At 38.2% G+C, this 20,529-nt stretch overlaps 1 long non-coding RNA gene across 1 annotated transcript; it reads left to right on the top strand.

The window, feature by feature from the left end:
- The first annotated feature begins 586 nt into the window (after positions 1-586).
- LOC124461272 lies at positions 587-19,955 on the top strand. The gene is made up of 4 exons (XR_006954999.1): positions 587-636; positions 1,914-1,915; positions 5,105-5,109; positions 19,945-19,955. It is a non-coding gene; the product is annotated as an uncharacterized LOC124461272 (long non-coding RNA).
- Positions 19,956-20,529: the final 574 nt, after the last annotated feature.

Here is a 20,529-nt window from a genome sequence, read left to right as displayed (position 1 = left end):
TGGTTATCGCAGATTTGCTACCCAGGCATCACATGGGAACAATTTAAACAGCTTTTCGAGCAAAGATACGAAAACTCAGAGAAACCCGCCGCAACTATTTTGAATTTGCTGAACAGTCGCCCAAATTCTGGCGAGTGTCTTGTCGGCTTGTGTGCAAGTCGGCTAATGACGTCACTTTTAACAAAATGGCGTGGCATGGATCATGAGCAAATTGCTGCATCGGTTGTTCTTGGTCATATAGCAAACTATGACCGCAGAATACAACGAATTGCGTACACAGGGACTATTCGCAGCAGACGAGACTTACAGTCCGAGTTACAAGTCTTTTTGTTTGACAATAAGCGGTCCAGCTCTTCAGACGATTATTCAATTGCAAAGCTTGCTAAAACATTGCCAATCAAATGTTACTCATGTGGGAAGCTTGGACACAGGAAGTTGGAATGCAGAGTGCAGAAACCTCCTACGTCTGGAGAGGATCACCGAGCTTCGTTATTGATATCCTTACAAGCAAACCAGTCTTGGTAATATTCGATGCTAAATACCCCATAGAACTGCATACAGATGTAATTGCCATTAGCTATGGAGCCATACTTTTGCATCGAATTGAAAATAAACCGTATGTGGTTGAATATTTCAGTAAAACTACTAGTTTGTGTAAACACTCGCGGTAGTTAATGCTGTAAAATACTTTAGACATTATTTACATGGTAATAGGTTTGTCATTTTTATTGATTGTAATTCGTTAAAGGCTTCTAGAATAAAAATTGAATTGAAATTGATCACCTAGAGTGTATCGCTGGTGGGCATTCCTTTCAGCATTCGATTTTGATATTCAATATCGCGAAGGCAAACGTATGTAGATTTTCTGTCAAGGAATCCGTTGCCTGATAAGAAAAAAGAAAATCAAAATAAAGTTGTAGAAAAACATGTACAGTTGATGGAAATTTCTGAAAATTGGATTCAAGCCGAACAACAACGTGCTCAGGATATTTTGCAAACAATTAACAAGTTGAATGAGGGTGAACTTTCTAAAGATTTAGCTTCAACTTATGATATGAGAGCTAATGTGCTTTATGGAAAAATTTGAAGAAATTGTAGGACTCGTTGTTTGCCAGTCATTCCTATAACCTTTAGATGGTCCGTAATAAACCAAGTACATGAAACGATCTTACACTTAGGTTGGGAAAAGACCCTAGATAAAGTGTACGAGCATTACTGGTTTTCGGGAATGGCGAAGTACGTTCGAAAGTTTGTAGAGAATTGCATCACTTGTAGGGATAAAAAATCAGCGTCCGGAAAAGTCCAAGTGGAACTGCATTCGATTCCGAAGATTAGCATACCTTGGCACTTGGGGTAAGTGGGAAGAACGATCGTAAAGAGTATGTCATTGTTCAAATCGATGGTTTTACAAAATATGTTTATTTGTACCACACTTATAAGCTTGACGCAGTTAGTTGTATTGACGCATTAAAGTCATCGATTGCGCTTTTTGAAGTACCTGCTCGATTAGTGGCTGATCAAGGCAGAAGTTTTACGGGATCGAAATTTCTCGAATTCTGTGCTCCTCTGAAAATTTAGCTTCACCTGATAGCGACAGGTGATAGCCGGGCAAATGGACAGGTCGAAAGAGTGATGAGCACTTTAAAAAATCTATTAACTATCGTTGAATCCAGTGAACATTCATGGCAAGATGCTATAGGGGACGTTCAATTAGCATTAAACTGTACAGTTAATCGAGTTACAAAATCGAGTCCGTTAGAATTATTAATCGGTAAGAGTGCTCGACCATTAGGATTAGTTCCCAATGATGATAATGAGACAGCGATAGACTTAAATGAACAAAGATCTCAGGCTACAAGAAATATGGACAATGCAGCAAGCTATGATAAACTTAGATTTGATAAAGACAAAAGTAGTCAGATTCAGTAAGGGAGATTATGTTCTGATCAAAAATAGTGAGAGACAACAGACTAAGTTGGACCCTAAGTTTCGTGGACCTTTTATGGTCATAGAAGTATTAGAAGGCGATAGATATACGTTGAAGTCCATGTCAAGTAAAAGACAGTATAAGTACCCACATGATAGTTTACGGAGAATGCCAGAGGTGTAGGTACCAAGCGAGCTGGATATCGACGGAGATGAGTATGATTCTTTTGGTGAAACGGGTGAAACAGACCGTAATGGCACAGTTGGAAGAGACTGTGGTGAAACGGGTGAAACAGACCGTATGGAAATAGTTGGAAAGGTCTGTGATGAAGAGACGGGTGAAACAGACCGTATGGAAACAGTTGGAAACGACTGTGATGAAGAGACAGGTGAAACAGACCATATGGAAACAGTTGGAAAAGACTGTGATAAAGAGACGGGTGAAACACACCGTAGTGAATGAGGCACTAGAACTAAAAAGTAAAGTCCCGTTTTCAATATCGAACTTAAATATATACGTGTACATGTGACTTTTGCTTGTACATATGTATGTACTTTTTCAACAATAACATTTTCAATCATTGCAAGGCTAAAAAAATGTAGGCGTCAATATGGAATCGTCAGATGCTGTCATAATGTTTCATATGACAAGAAAATTGGATAGATTCAACCACGCACTATATGAGCAATCTCTTTCCAACACAAGGGATGTGCAGGAAGTAAAGGACTTCCTATCCTTCTTGGAACAGCGCTTCCTAACATTAGAGGCAGCAATCGCAGCATTGAAAAACCAAATCCAAGGAAGACATGCGCAACAGCATCTGGGACAAACAGTACAAACAGAGTTTGGTTAGATTATTGCTGCCAGAATTAATATGTCAACGTCAGCTTCAATTACATGTATGGTAGGCATGACGAATCCAGATGTATCTCTAGAAAGATTCTGGCAGCTAGACACACTAGAGCCAATTAAAAGGTACAGGAGTCCGAAGAAAGAGTATTGTGAAAAATTCTTCCTCGATAACCTACACACGGCGGCGGACAATCGACTAATTGTAAAGCTTCCATTTGCTGAAGAGGAATAAGAAGATTCAGGTCGTTCAAGAGGCGAATGAACCCTAAAAAATTTATGTCATAATACGAACAGCTTGGACATATGAAGCAGGTAGTAGTAGAACGAATTCCCAAGAACCATTACTTTATACCGCATCATTGTGTACTAAAGCCAGAAAGTACCACCACCAAGCTAAGAGTGGTATTTGATGCATCATGCAAAACGTCATCAGGAAAATCACTTAACGACATTTTATATCCTGGACCCGTTGTACAGAGTCAACTCTTCTCAATTCTTCTGCGGTTCAGGACACACAAATATGTGTTCTCAGCAGATACTGAAAAAATGTATCATCAAGTTTGGATAAACCCTGCCGATCAATTCAATCAGATGATTGTGTGGAGAGATGATCCAAGTCAAGAACTAAAGTTGTATCGTTTAAAAACGATAACTTATGGAACCACATCAGCCCCATATTTAGCGACGAAGTGTCTGGAATATTTGGCTCTGAAAAACATGGCAAAATTGTCGTCTGGAGCATTAGCATTAAAAAATGACTTTTATGTTGATGATTGTCTTACAGGAGTAGACAATTTACCAGAGGCCCTGCAAATAAGACAAGAGCTTCTAGAAATCTTGAGACCTAAGGGTTTCAACTTACGAAAATGGTGTTCAAATGGCAGTCAACTTCTAAAGGAAAGATACGATTGCTGACATATTTTTCGGTGACACACTGGAAGAAACAAGTGTCAAAACATTGGGAATCATACGGGCGCCCAAAGAAGACCAATTATGTGGAAAAGCTCAAAGACATACAAAAGGAATAACCAGACGAGTGGTGCTATCTGAAGTCGGTGAAATCTTCGATCCCCTAAGACTGTTCGCACCGGTAGTGGTAAGAGCGAAAATGTTTCTTCAATATGTTGCTAACGAACGAATGAATGAGATGGATGGTGACCTACGGTCGTATTTGGAGAAGCAATGGAAGCCTACCGAGAGGATGTACAGGCATTAAACCACATGAAAATTCCCACGCATATTTTTGATGGCAAGGTCCCCACTACAAAGGAACTGCATACATTTGTTGATGCTTCAGAAAAGGCGTATGGCGCGGCAGTTTTCCGATCAACCTATAAAAATGGCCAAATTGCGGTCAGATTGTTGTGCGCCAAGTCGAGAGTGGGTCCCTGTAGAAAAACAGACACTGCCCCGGCTGGAACTTTCCCCACGTTTGTGGCTAATCGGTTGACCAAAATACACGCAGTATCACATCCAAGGCAATGGCGTCATGTGTCATCAGCGCTCAACGCAGCTGATGTTCTGTCTCGAGGCAGCAGCCCAGCTTAGCACACATACATTATGGTTATCTCTGCATCTGGTTGGGCTACTAATGGTTCTCCGATCAATAGGTGGCCTGGGGTTAGAGCTGTCAAGTCGTTGGGATCGTCTGACTTTGGCGTTGACGGACGAGAGTTTAGCACTGCTTCAACATTGACAATGATGGTAGACAGTTGTTCAAACGTTAAGTTTGGTGTCGATACGTTTTTCAACAGTAAATGCTTAGCGGACTTTACCGCAGCTTCCCATAATCCTGCGAAATGTGGAGACCGTGGTGGTATGAACTTAAATTGCACTCCTTTTTGATTGCGAAATTCCCTGATACTACCTGCTGCCCTTTCTGAATGTATTGTATCGGTCAGTTCCTTAAGTTGGTGGTTTGCTCCAACAAAGTTTGTTGCATTATCGCAGTATAATGTCTGGCATCCTCTGCGCCCACAAATGAGGAGGTGGCCAGGTCTCCGACCAACTCCAAGTGTACTGCCTTGGTTGAAAAGCATACAAATACTGCAATGTAAGCTTTGTCGGGGCGTTTTCCTCGAACCTCATGGTGGATCCAGAATGGTCCACAATAGTCTACTCCGGCATTAAGAAAGGGTATATTCTGAGATACCCGATGGTCAGGTAAGTCGCCCATGACTTGTTTAAAGAACTGAGGCTGGTACTTGGTACTACGCAGCCCTGGATCACATTCCGGACCAACGGTTTCACCTTAATGATGTGGTTCTGTTGCCGAGCTATTCCGCGTAGTGCCTCATGTCCACAATGAAGATTCTCTTCATGAAGTTTCCGTAGTATCATTTTTACCACCGGATCATTATACGGCAAGAGATATGGATTCATTGTTTCCGTTGATGCTGGTGCTTGTTGTAGCCGAGTTGCTACTCGTATGATTGAATGTTCATCCAGTATTAGTGGCAATGTTGCTAACGTGCTTTTGCGATCTAGCGGTTGATCAGGTCCTTTCTTTAAGTGCCGCAATTCATATGCAAATCCGTTTTCCTGAATTTTTATTGTGAAAACACAGTGGGTGAAAAAAATTGTGAATCAAGATCAAGAATCAACTCTTATTAAAAAGAAAAGAAACAAAGAAAAGTAGAAGCTAAAAATTTTTTTTTATATAAAATCCTTAATTAAATTTTTTCCCCACTCGAAAAAGAAAAAGAAAATAATGAAAAATTAAGAAAGAAAATAATAATAAGTAATATTCAAAAAAAAAAAAAAAAATAATGAAAAGTTAAGAAAGAAAATAATAATAAGTAATATTGAAAAAAGAAGAGAAAATCATTTTGAAATATTGAAAAAAAATATTTTTATAAAAAATAACCACATAATATTGAAATTTTTGTATAATACCACAAGCCATTTCCATCCAAGATTAACGGACATACCGCTATATTTTTATCAATACAAGATTAGCGGACATACCGCTATTCTTTAGATTTTTTTTAGATTTTTTTTATCAATACAATGTAGCATGTTGTGGAATAACATTAACAACAATACAAACATATTGTAGCAATTAGTTACAATATTTATGTGCGCAACATTCAAGTGCATTTGCCTCTTAAGTAACATGACCACCCATGAGTGCATGGTGCTGGACAATTGCTGTGTCGGCAAATATAACACGCGCGGCCGCTTTGGCCCAAGATGCAATATGATACATCCTCACTCCACCGCTGCGACGGTACATAAACATACATACTCTTATGTAAACATTTATACATTTATACATAAGTATGTTTATACATAAGCATACCGCTCCTCTGCCTGCATGACCAGCAGCGCAGCTACGCGGTCTTAGCTATAGACGACAATTGTTATAGAATTAAGATTCATTTCAATAAAACCAAGCCAACCTAAACAGAACATATTATTCTTCTCTAAATAAATTTGTGAAATAATATGAAACATCGAACCTTTTATATTACATGGCGACCGTGACAGTGGTCACTAAGTACAAAAAGTGACCAGAGAAAAAAAAAAGGAAATTAAACAACAACTGTAATTACAGTGTGGTAGGCAGTCCGCCCACTACACCGACGTGGGAATATTATACATACAAGAAATGAATAAAGGAGAGAAAAATCACAGTAAGTAGAGTGATGGGAAGAAAAACTGGTGTGGTAAAAAAGTTAAAGGCCAGAAAGGCAGAAATATTGAAGCTAATAAATAACCCAAAAACTAATTGGAATACCTCGGTGAAATTACACGCCGAGGTAGAGGTTATAAAAACCCAATTAGAAGAAAGAAGAAATAAAACCACAACCAGAATCCCATACTCTGCAATACAAAACGTGGCAAAACCAAAGATAAGAATAAGTCCACAAGCTGAGAAAGAGATACCAAAACCGAAGAAGGCCTGCCCGAACGACTGCGAGGGACCATTATACTCAGCATACTGCGAGTATACGTGCAAGCATTGCTACGGGACTCCAAAGGAGGAGCCAGTCCCCAAACTGAAGAAATCAAAAATCAACAAATCTGGTGCGATGACCGGCACCGGAACCGCCTGAGCTCATAGGCCACGGACATCAGCAGCTGAGACTACAAGCGTGAAAAGCAGGCCGCTTTTTACGCCATCGATGGAGCATCAGCGTGCCAACCGGCGACGACCAGCTGATGCTAGAAACTAGACGGAAAGAAGATAACAAGAAGAAAAAACAAATAAACAACCTATGTGCTGCGTCACAAATTTTTTTTGAGTGTACTGCGATGCACATTTTTTTTTGTAATATATAAGTAATCAATGTACAATTGTGCGGCATTAAAGCTGTCCGATTAGAGTGTGGCCTGAAAACCATACGCAAAAGTAGGCAGGAACATATGTAAAAAAAAGAGCCTTCAGCTCAAAATACTAATATTAAAGTAAATTCAAGAAAATATATAATGAAATGAAAAATTCAAATTTTTGATTTAAAATCCTTTTTTTTTTAAATGGAATGTTTGACAACAAAATAAGTAAATTTGATGATACATTTGATACACCCAATATGGGGTTAATAGACACTAAAACAGTGGACTCCACTGCAAATGTTATTAACAAAATAGAGTCATCAAATGTAGATCTAAAACCAACAAATGTACTTTTATTAATAATTGTGATAATAATGAGCGCATATGTATTATATAAAGCATACAAATTACACAATAAATGTGTAACAAAGAGAGCCTTAAGCCATGCTAATGATCTTGATAAGATCTAAATAACATATGCATCAATTATTGTAACAGTGCATTTACAAAAAAAAAAAGATCATTTTCGAAATTTAAAAAAAAAAATTATATAAAAAAAAAAAAAAAATAAAATTTAAAAAAAAAAAAAAAACACAAATATATATATTAATTGGATAAAATGAGCACATTAGAAGATTATTTTAGGAAGATAGTAGATAGGAATACTAGCATTATAGAAGACCTACTAGAGGTTTTTAGAACAGGTAATGTCAATTCGGTACAGAATTCGATAAATTTAGTACAGATTAGAGCAGCATACCTTGATTTGACTGGAGAAGAATTCCCAGTTCAAGGAAGCGCAATGGTACAGATGTGTTTTCTAATTACAGTACCAAATATATGTTGTTTTTCAAATGCAACAGGTACACTTCGCTTCTATCTGATGGACGAAGCACAGCAACAATAGGTTGTCACAAATTAAGTAAACATGAATAAAGTAGAAACTGAACATCTGCAGAAATATATTCCTTTCCTTGATTTCCTGATACACTCAGGACCGGTAAACAAAAAGTACAAGGAAATAAAAATCTGGATACAAAACAACTACAAGTTTAAAAGAAACATTGTGGAACTTATGGAAAAATCCATAAAAATAGCCTATAGCAGACTGTTACTAGAGAAACCTAGGAATAAGGATGTGCCTGCATGGGTGCATAATATTTTTAAAACAGAAATAGAAACTATCAATGTAGTAGAATCAGATGAGGACATCTAAATAAATAAAAAAAAAACCCACAAAAATAAACTTTTAAGCATGGAATGGGAAGAATTAATTACCCATATCCAAAATATTAAAGAAAATTTTAAGAAATCATATAAATGTGTTACACAAAATAGGAATATCCAAAAGGAAACCATAAACAAGCACGCAAAAATCCTAGTTGATTCTTTCAACGAAGCGAGAAATTTAGTGCATGTTAATAGAGAGAGCATAGGTAAAGAAAATTGGTCAAAGATTTCCAATCTATTGATCAAGTTACGAGCAAACCTAATCTCTATAAAAACAAAATATAATCTTGAAATATTCGTACCGACCGTACTTAATTCACCTCTGAGCATAGACACCTCTAAAAAGGAAACAGAGCAAGAAGGTGAAGAATCTGAAACAAGCGAGGAAGAAATAGAAGAGAAAGATCTAAACGATCTAACAATTCCTGCGCTTTTAACACTACCTGATATAGAAGTGTTGTCTGAACAAGACAACGAATCGGACTTAGACATCAATAAAAGTGTAATAAACACAACCAACAGGATGGCAGAATTAAATGCCCGAAGGGCATATGTGAAAGAAATAAGCATATCCATACCTGAATTTAACGGCTCAAAAATGCAACTCCAAAGATTCATTACAGCTCTGGAGTTGGTGGATATGATGAAAGGAGACTATGAAGATATAGCAGTTCGGGTAATAAAATCAAAAATTGTTGGCCCAACATTATATGAAGTAAACAAAGAGACTTCAATAGAAGCAATAATACAAAAATTGCAAGGCGTTGTAATTGGTGAAACATCCAAGGTTATAAAAGCCAAGTTGAAGAATACAGCTCAGAAAGGTAAAACCGCTGACAAATTTACTTCAGAGATAGACAACTTGCGAAAGACACTGCAATCAGCATATATCGAAGAGGGTATACCTGCAGAAATTGCTAGTAAGAATAGCACAGACGAGGCTATAGAAGCAATGATTGCAAATTGCGATAACAACAGAATTAAAAATATACTTGACTCTGGAAACTTCAAAACCATGGATGAAGCAATAGCAAAGTACTTACAAAAAAGTACTGAAATATCAGGCAATCCAAATACGGTCCTATTTGCTCAAAGAGGCCGTGGTAATCATAATAACAGATATAATTATCGTGGTAGAGGTAATGGTCGTGGTAATTATAATAATTATAACAATTATAATAATAGCTACAACAATGGCCAAAACTATAACCAGAACTACAACCAGAGAGGAAACAACAGAGGCAGAAACAATAACAGAAGGAATAGAGGAAACAACCAACAAAACAGAGGTTATAACTCTAATAATAGCAATGTTAGGGTAGCCCAGAACAATTCGGGAAACTCCCAACAACCTTTAGATACTCAGCAATAAAAAATTACAAGGTTTACACCATCAGTCTCAGTCAAAGCACATTTGTAAGTTTCACTAACGTAGCAACAGGAAAAGAATTAGTATTTTTAATAGACACAGGTGCTGACATATCAATTTTAAAAGAAAATTCCGACAACTTCCAATATATTCAAACAAATCAAATAATAAATATACAGGGAATAAGTCAAGAAATAACAAAATCTAAAGGACTTACTTCCATTGAAATACAAACCTCTAAATACATAATTCCACACGATTTTCATATCGTAAATTTACAATTCGCTATTCCTTGTGATGGAATACTAGGTATCGATTTCATAAGAAAATATAACTGTCAATTAGATTTCAAACCGACTGAGGATTGGCTTATACTTAGACCAAATAATCTACAATATCCCATATATGTGCCAATAGCATACAGTTCTGGCAACAACTCCATAGTTCTGCCAGCAAGATCACAAGTTGTCCGAAAAATTGAAATAACCTCAGCGGAAGACAGTATATTAATTCCGAACCAAGAAATTCAGCATGGTATTTACATAGCAAATACCATAGCATCTTCTCAAAACGCGTTCATAAAATTACTAAATACAACAAACACAAATCAAATAGTCAAGATAAATAACTTGCAGTACGAATCACTTTCGAACTACGAAGTAGTTAAAACAAGTCCAGAAGATAGAGAGAAAACGGTATTAGCGACACTCTCCAAGAATTTCCCACCACAGTTCAATAGCCAACTAACCAAATTATGCACACAGTATAGTGATGTGTTCGGTCTGGATACCGAATCTATAACTACCAATAATTTTTATAAACAAAAGCTGAGACTGAAAGATGATGAACCAATATATATAAAGAACTACAGAAATCCTCATAGTCAAAAAGACGAGATACAAAGACAAGTCCAAAAGCTTATAAAAGACGAAATAGTTGAGCCTTCTGTATCCCCATACAACAGCCCACTTTTATTGGTACCGAAAAAATCGTTACCAAACGCTGAAAATAAAAAATGGCGATTAGTAATTGACTATCGTCAAATTAATAAAAAATTGTTGTCCGATAAATTTCCGCTACCTAGAATTGATGACATTTTAGACCAACTAGGTAGAGCAAAATATTTTTCATGCCTTGACCTAATGTCAGGTTTTCACCAAATTGAACTCGAAGAAGAGTCACGAGACATAACATCCTTTTCCACAAGTAATGGCTCATACCGCTTCACGCGACTACCATTCGGTTTAAAAATAGCGCCAAATTCGTTCCAGAGAATGATGACTATAGCGTTCTCTGGCCTTGAACCTTCGCAAGCATTTCTTTACATGGATGACTTAATAGTCATAGGTTGTTCCGAAAAACACATGATCAATAATCTAACAGATGTTAGATGTTTTTTATATATATATATATATATAAAAAAAAAAAAATATAATAATAATAAAAATAAAACAAAGAACATAAATTTGAATAAATAAATAACAAACATTTAATGACACTATACATACACAAGTATAATTTTGACAGATGTATCATTAAATAAACACTCAAACACTCAAAAAAAAAAAAAAAAAAAAAACAATAGTCAGTAAATAAATCTCTATATAATAAAAAATTAGAAAATAACTCCATATAATTACGTTATTTTTCTAAAGAGGGGGGATGTAGCATGTTGTGGAATAACATTAACAACAATACAAACATATTGTAGCAATTAGTTACAATATTTATGTGCGCAACATTCAAGTGCATTTGCCTCTTAAGTAACATGACCACCCATGAGTGCATGGTGCTGGACAATTGCTGTGTCGGCAAATATAACACGCGCGGCCGCTTTGGCCCAAGATGCAATATGATACATCCTCACTCCACCGCTGCGACGGTACATAAACATACATACTCTTATGTAAACATTTATACATTTATACATATGTATGTTTATACATAAGCATACCGCTCCTCTGCCTGCATGACCAGCAGCGCAGCTACGCGGTCTTAGCTATAGACGACAATTGTTATAGAATTAAGATTCATTTCAATAAAACCAAGCCAACCTAAACAGAACATATTATTCTTCTCTAAATAAATTTGTGAAATAATATGAAACATCGAACCTTTTATATTACAACAAGATTAATGGACATACCGTTATATTTTTATTAATATAAGCCAAAAAATTTAATTTTCGCGGATTATATTTTTCGTATTCGCGATACCGTAACACCTATTTCCTTGAATTAATCCTAATTAAAAAAATCCATTTCCAAAATGACTAAAGACAACTGGGTTAAAGCCGCAGTCCTTCAGCAGGGTGGTATTCATGCAGCAGGTTCTGATTTCCAGACAGCATCCACCTCAAGTGCATCAACCGCAAATAGAATCGAAGCACTGTCAATTCAGGGACTAGATGTAGCTATCCAGACAATTTTGTCGTCTCAGTTACAGGAAATAGTGAAACAATTAAATCATTCTCAGTCAGGACATATACCCTTTAGGGACCAGGCAGCTGGCGTTCAGGATGATTGGCATGAACTAGATAAAGTGCCAGACATCGTAAAGAATCTTGACAAATTCTCAGGTAGCCGTGAGGATTTCTCAACATGGCTTACTACCGCCACACAATTGATGGAATTGTATGCCCCCATTCAGGGAACACCCAAATACTATGCAATTCTTATGACCATTCGAGGAAAAATTACAGGCCATGCCAATACATTGTTGAAAGTCTATCGCACCGCATTACATTGGGGCGCAATCTCGCAGTGTTTGTTAACTGAGTAATTTAAGCACTTTAGAATATCAGCTGTTTACCATGACCCAGAAGGGCACCTCCATTCATGACTTCTACTTCGCAGTTCACCAACAGATGTCGCTAATACTAGACCAAATCGAAACGATGGGTTATTCTCCCGAGACTATGAAAGCCATGGCTAAACAGGTCAGAGATAGGGCTCTAGATACCTTCATCAGAGGTCTGAACGGAGATCTCTCAGACAGAATGAGCTTAGCTGAACCCAAAGATCTGAGGCATGCATTGCAATTGTGCAATATGTTGGATAATAAGAGGGCTAGAAACATTATCGGCCATCGTGACATTCGTCCACCTGTAGGACCAAAACCCCAACAGTATGCTAAAATTAACGTGCAACCTCAACGATCGTTCATACCAGCAATTCCACCCAAACCTTACAACAACAACAACTTTTATAATCAGAAACCCATGCAAAACGTGTTCATTCCACAAAATAGATTCCCTCAATCTAATAACCCCGTATTTTTCAACGCACCACCGAGGCCTTTTGCCCCGAAACCTCAGCCGGCACCAACTCCAATGGATGTCGACGGCTCTATTTTAACCAAAAAAGTTAACTACATGAATAAACCGAATGTTAATTTACCACAACAATTTGCTCTCAAGAGAGTCAACCAGTCCACCGCAAATTTTCCCAATAAAGTGCAGAGGCAATTCCATATCGAAACCGGTCCGTCAGGTGAACAATATATCACCATACCGCCTCAAGAAGAGCATTACTCCGATATGTCAGATTATCAGGCTGCTTATCAGGGCCAAGAAGACCCTTTTGAATCAGTCCCATATTCTGAGGTTCAACAATATCAACAGCAGGAGCAATATTTTACCTCACAAGGAGACAACTCAGAGTTAGTCCCACAGAACAAAGAGGAAACCAGACCACAATCGCAGGAGCCTCAACAACCACAAATCGAGGACACCGTCAATTTTTTAGGTTAAAGTGTTCCTCTGATTGCTGACATATTTTTCGGTGACACACTGGAAGAAACAAGTGTCAAAACATTGGGAATCATACGGGCGCCCAAAGAAGACCAATTATGTGGAAAAGCTCAAAGACATACAAAAGGAATAACCAGACGAGTGGTGCTATCTGAAGTCGGTGAAATCTTCGATCCCCTAAGACTGTTCGCACCGGTAGTGGTAAGAGCGAAAATGTTTCTTCAATATGTTGCTAACGAACGAATGAATGAGATGGATGGTGACCTACGGTCGTATTTGGAGAAGCAATGGGAAGCCTACCGAGAGGATGTACAGGCATTAAACCACATGAAAATTCCCACGCATATTTTTGATGGCAAGGTCCCACTACAAAGGAACTGCATACATTTGTTGATGCTTCAGAAAAGGCGTATGGCGCGGCAGTTTTCCGATCAACCTATAAAAATGGCCAAATTGCGGTCAGATTGTTGTGCGCCAAGTCGAGAGTGGGTCCCTGTAGAAAAACAGACACTGCCCCGGCTGGAACTTTCCCCACGTTTGTGGCTAATCGGTTGACCAAAATACACGCAGTATCACATCCAAGGCAATGGCGTCATGTGTCATCAGCGCTCAACGCAGCTGATGTTCTGTCTCGAGGCAGCAGCCCAGCTTAGCACACATACATTATGGTTATCTCTGCATCTGGTTGGGCTACTAATGGTTCTCCGATCAATAGGTGGCCTGGGGTTAGAGCTGTCAAGTCGTTGGGATCGTCTGACTTTGGCGTTGACGGACGAGAGTTTAGCACTGCTTCAACATTGACAATGATGGTAGACAGTTGTTCAAACGTTAAGTTTGGTGTCGATACGTTTTTCAACAGTAAATGCTTAGCGGACTTTACCGCAGCTTCCCATAATCCTGCGAAATGTGGAGACCGTGGTGGTATGAACTTAAATTGCACTCCTTTTTGATTGCGAAATTCCCTGATACTACCTGCTGCCCTTTCTGAATGTATTGTATCGGTCAGTTCCTTAAGTTGGTGGTTTGCTCCAACAAAGTTTGTTGCATTATCGCAGTATAATGTCTGGCATCCTCTGCGCCCACAAATGAGGAGGTGGCCAGGTCTCCGACCAACTCCAAGTGTACTGCCTTGGTTGAAAAGCATACAAATACTGCAATGTAAGCTTTGTCGGGGCGTTTTCCTCGAACCTCATGGTGGATCCAGAATGGTCCACAATAGTCTACTCCGGCATTAAGAAAGGGTATATTCTGAGATACCCGATGGTCAGGTAAGTCGCCCATGACTTGTTTAAAGAACTGAGGCTGGTACTTGGTACTACGCAGCCCTGGATCACATTCCGGACCAACGGTTTCACCTTAATGATGTGGTTCTGTTGCCGAGCTATTCCGCGTAGTGCCTCATGTCCACAATGAAGATTCTCTTCATGAAGTTTCCGTAGTATCATTTTTACCACCGGATCATTATACGGCAAGAGATATGGATTCATTGTTTCCGTTGATGCTGGTGCTTGTTGTAGCCGAGTTGCTACTCGTATGATTGAATGTTCATCCAGTATTAGTGGCAATGTTGCCAACGTGCTTTTGCGATCTAGCGGTTGATCAGGTCCTTTCTTTAAGTGCCGCAATTCATATGCAAATCCGTTTTCCTGAATTTTTATTGTGAAAACACAGTGGGTGAAAAAAATTGTGAATCAAGATCAAGAATCAACTCTTATTAAAAAAGAAAAGAAACAAAGAAAAGTAGAAGCTAAAATTTTTTTTTATATAAAATCCTTAATTAAATTTTTTCCCCACTCGAAAAAGAAAAAGAAATAATGAAAAATTAAGAAAGAAAATAATAATAAGTAATATTCAAAAAAAAAAAAAAAATAATGAAAAGTTAAGAAAGAAAATAATAATAAGTAATATTGAAAAAAGAAGAGAAAATCATTTTGAAATATTGAAAAAAAATATTTTTATAAAAAATAACCACATAATATTGAAATTTTTGTATAATACCACAAGCCATTTCCATCCAAGATTAACGGACATACCGCTATATTTTTATCAATACAAGATTAGCGGACATACCGCTATTCTTTAGATTTTTTTTAGATTTTTTTTATCAATACAAGATTAATGGACATACCGTTACATTTTTATTAATATAAGCCAAAAAATTTAATTTTCGCGGATTATATTTTTCGTATTCGCGATACCGTAACACCTATTTCCTTGAATTAATCCTAATTAAAAAAATCCATTTCCAAAATGACTAAAGACAACTGGGTTAAAGCCGCAGTCCTTCAGCAGGGTGGTATTCATGCAGCAGGTTCTGATTTCCAGACAGCATCCACCTCAAGTGCATCAACCGCAAATAGAATCGAAGCACTGTCAATTCAGGGACTAGATGTAGCTATCCAGACAATTTTGTCGTCTCAGTTACAGGAAATAGTGAAACAATTAAATCATTCTCAGTCAGGACATATACCCTTTAGGGACCAGGCAGCTGGCGTTCAGGATGATTGGCATGAACTAGATAAAGTGCCAGACATCGTAAAGAATCTTGACAAATTCTCAGGTAGCCGTGAGGATTTCTCAACATGGCTTACTACCGCCACACAATTGATGGAATTGTATGCCCCCATTCAGGGAACACCCAAATACTATGCAATTCTTATGACCATTCGAGGAAAAATTACAGGCCATGCCAATACATTGTTGAAAGTCTATCGCACCGCATTACATTGGGGCGCAATCTCGCAGTGTTTGTTAACTGAGTAATTTAAGCACTTTAGAATATCAGCTGTTTACCATGACCCAGAAGGGCACCTCCATTCATGACTTCTACTTCGCAGTTCACCAACAGATGTCGCTAATACTAGACCAAATCGAAACGATGGTATTCTCCCGAGACTATGAAAGCCATGGCTAAACAGGTCAGAGATAGGGCTCTAGATACCTTCATCAGAGGTCTGAACGGAGATCTCTCAGACAGAATGAGCTTAGCTGAACCCAAAGATCTGAGGCATGCATTGCAATTGTGCAATATGTTGGATAATAAGAGGGCTAGAAACATTATCGGCCATCGTGACATTCGTCCACCTGTAGGACCAAAACCCCAACAGTATGCTAAAATTAACGTGCAACCTCAACGATCGTTCATACCAGCAATTCCACCCAAACCTTACAACAACAACAACTTTTATAATCAGAAACCCATGCAAACGTGTTCATTCCACAAAATAGATTCCCTCAATCTAATAACCCCGTATTTTTCAACGCACCACCGAGGCCTTTTGCCCCGAAACCTCAGCCGGCACCAACTCCAATGGATGTCGACGGCTCTATTTTAACCAAAAAGTTAACTACATGAATAAACCGAATGTTAATTTACCACAACAATTTGCTCTCAAGAGAGTCAACCAGTCCACCGCAAATTTTCCCAATAAAGTGCAGAGGCAATTCCATATCGAAACCGGTCCGTCAGGTGAACAATATATCACCATACCGCCTCAAGAAGAGCATTACTCCGATATGTCAGATTATCAGGCTGCTTATCAGGGCCAAGAAGACCCTTTTGAATCAGTCCCATATTCTGAGGTTCAACAATATCAACAGCAGGAGCAATATTTTACCTCACAAGGAGACAACTCAGAGTTAGTCCCACAGAACAAAGAGGAAACCAGACCACAATCGCAGGAGCCTCAACAACCACAAATCGAGGACACCGTTAATTTTTTAGGTTAAAGTGTTCCTCTTTGCCGTACTTTGTTGTCCGGGACAAAGACGGAACCTCATACAACTTCTTGATAGATACCGGCTCAAACAAGAACTATGTCCAACCAGAAATAGCAAAAAATATCAAAACGAATGAACACAAGTTTTACGCGAACACCGTAAGTGGTCGCATTTTAATAACCAGCCATATCCATTTGGGTTTATTTAACGAACCCAATAAACCAATAACATTCTTCCTATTACCTAATCTGAATCCGTTCCACGGAATTCTAGGTAATGACTCGCTAAGAGAGTTAAACGCTATCATTGATGTAGGGAAAGATCTACTATACGTCAACAACTCTCATGTTGTTAAAGTGAAGCAGATGCGAGCCCATCAGGTCCATACCCTCAAATCAGATGAGCTCACTAATCAGCAGAAATTAGGATTAAAGGCGCTCCAAGAGGAGTACAAATCGCTATTCGCGGACCCAAATAAAAAATTGACTTATGCCACTAATGTCCAAGGAGAAATCCGAACGACAACAGACACTCCAGTCTACACCAAGCATTACCCATATCCAGCCTCTCTAAGAGAAGTAGTAGAAGACCAGCTACAAGAATTATTACGAGATGGTATAATACGACCCTCACGGTCGCCCTATAATTCCCCTGTGTGGATAGTCCCTAAAAAGAGTGACAGCCTTGGGAATAAGCAATATAGGATGGTCATAGATTATAGAAAGCTCAATGCAGTTACAGTTTCGGATAGGTATCCTATCCCTGAAATCGGAGAAATGGTTGCGCAGTTGGGCAACAATAAGTATTTCTCTGTTCTTGATCTAAAGAGCGGATTTCATCAGATTTCCCTTAAGGAATCTGATATTGAAAAAACGGCATTCGCCGTGAATGGAGGGAAATACGAGTTCACGAGACTCCCCTTCGGCCTAAAGAATTCCCCATCAATATTCCAAAGAACTCTCGATGATATTTTGAGAGATCTCATTGGAAAGATCTGTTACGTCTACATCGACGACATAATAATATTCAGTAAATCGGAGGAAGAGCATTTCCGACATCTAGCTTTGGTATTTTCTACCTTGTCCAAGGCAAATATGAAAGTCCAAGTTGATAAATGCAAATTCCTAAGACATAGCGTTGACTTCCTAGGCGTAGTAATTTCAAGGGAAGGAGTTAAAACCAATCCAGAGAAAATCCAAGCCATTAAAAAGTTCCCTATACCAAAGAACCTAAAACAACTAAGGTCCTTCCTGGGATTAGCTAGTTATTACAGAAGATTTATCAAAGATTTTGCTAAATTAGCTAGACCCTTGACTGCGTTATTGAGAGGAGAACATGGCAGAGCCAAGAAAAATGTCTCAAGTAAGATCGAAATCGGATTCGGTGAAGCCGAAACCGATGCCTTTGAGAAAGTGAAAAATGCATTAGGTCACAAGACGTTATGCTAGCATACCCTGACTTTAAACAAGAGTTCCATCTAACCACCGATGCCTCAAACATCGCACTAGGAGCTTCTCTAGAACAGAATGGGAGACCCATTACATTTCTTTCCCGTGCGTTATCCAAAGCTGAAGAAAACTATGCCACAAATGAAAGAGAAATGCTAGCAATAGTATGGGCATTGGATAAACTAAGAATGTATGTATACGGCAAATCCAAGGTGATCATTTACACCGACCACCAGACTCTCACTTTTGCTCTCAGCCCAAAAAATAACAACATAAAGCTGAAGAAATGGAAAAGTTACCTGGAGGAATACAACTACGAGTTGAAATATAAACCGGGTAGCTCAAATGTCGTAGCAGACGCACTCTCTAGGAACCCTACTAACATAAATGCTAGTAGTACGTCAGCTACAGTCCACAGTGATGAAAGCTCAGGGCATGAACTCATTCCAGCAATGGAAGTACCCATCAATGTCTTTAAAACCAATTGTTTATCCTCACTGGTGATAACGAATCCACCACCTTCGAAATAACATTTCGGAGCAACACGGAGCATTTTAGGAATTACAAGGCAAGATTCACACAAATCCAAACTGTAGATGTCCATGATCAAACCCAAGAACAAGAAATCATAATTAAAGAACACCTTAGAGCACATAGAAATTCCATCGAAAATAAAAAGCAAATTTTATCTTAGTATTTTTTCCCAGGTATGAAGAAAAAGTAGAAGCAATAGTAAACTCTTGCCAAACATGTAAACTCTCGAAGTATCAAAGACACCCTCCGAATCAAGAAATACAACCAACCCCTATTCCGACATATCCAGGCGAAATAATCCATATAGATTTATATTCCACCCAAAATAAGATAATTTTAACAGCCATAGACAAATTTTCTAAGTATGCGCAAGTTAAACTTGTAAACTCAAAAGCAGCAGAACATCTTAAAGTGCCTTACGTGAGTTATTGATAGCCTTCGGTATGACGAAAACCGTGGTAATGGATAACGAAAAGGCTTTAAATTCTGCATCAATAAAATTTCTTTTAAATAATCAGTTAGGGATACAAGTCCACACTACCCCACCTTATACGTCATCCAGCAACGGCCAAATAGAAAGATTTCATTCCACATATACGGAAATAATGAAATGCTTGAAGTTAGAGCACCCCGAAATGGAATTTGAGGATTTAATATTCAAGGCCGTAGATGAATACAATAAAACAATCCACAGTACAACCAATAAAAGCCAATGGAAGCATTTTTCGCAACAAATTTAATCCATACACCCAGGGGCGTAGCGAGGTTGTCGATAATGGGGGGGGGGGGGTGATTCTCATTGAATTGCCGACTTACCTCGTGTATTTGCCAACAGCATGTAGATTTGCGGTAGAAATAAATTTACTTCGATAAAACAAGGTCAGTATATAAGGAATTTATTCTTTGAAGATAATTTGGCAAAAATTATAATTACAGCATTTGGTACGTACATGAATGTGTAACTAAAATTAACATTGCGCAGAAATGGACGATAAATATTTTTAAGTTCCTTTTATTCGTTAATCAATTCTATTTAAATTTTCTCTCTGCGGTGTTTCAATAACGACCATTTTTCTACGTGTCGTCTACCTTATAGTTTGAAGCAGGGTTTGAAAACTGTGAAAACTGTCAACAGTTTTGCTGTGTGCTGTTGCTTCTGCTTCGAAAACTATGAACAGTCGCAGCAAAAGCAACAGCAAAAAACCGAAATCAGAAAATCTGACAGCAAAAGCAGCAGCAAATAACCGAAATAGAAATTTTGACAGCAGCAGCAAACAGCAAAAATCCGAAAGCAAAAAACCCGACAGCAGCAGCAATAGCAAAAACTCAAAACAGATTGCTTTGATAGCAACAGCCAACTTATACATTTTAATACTAGGAACTGTTCCGACTGTTGCTTTTGGCCAATTTCGGAAGTCGA

Source organism: Drosophila willistoni, unplaced genomic scaffold (assembly GCF_018902025.1).
Source record: "Drosophila willistoni isolate 14030-0811.24 unplaced genomic scaffold, UCI_dwil_1.1 Seg290, whole genome shotgun sequence".
NCBI lineage: Eukaryota > Metazoa > Arthropoda > Insecta > Diptera > Drosophilidae > Drosophila > Drosophila willistoni.
This window is presented reverse-complemented; position numbering and strand designations above follow the sequence as displayed.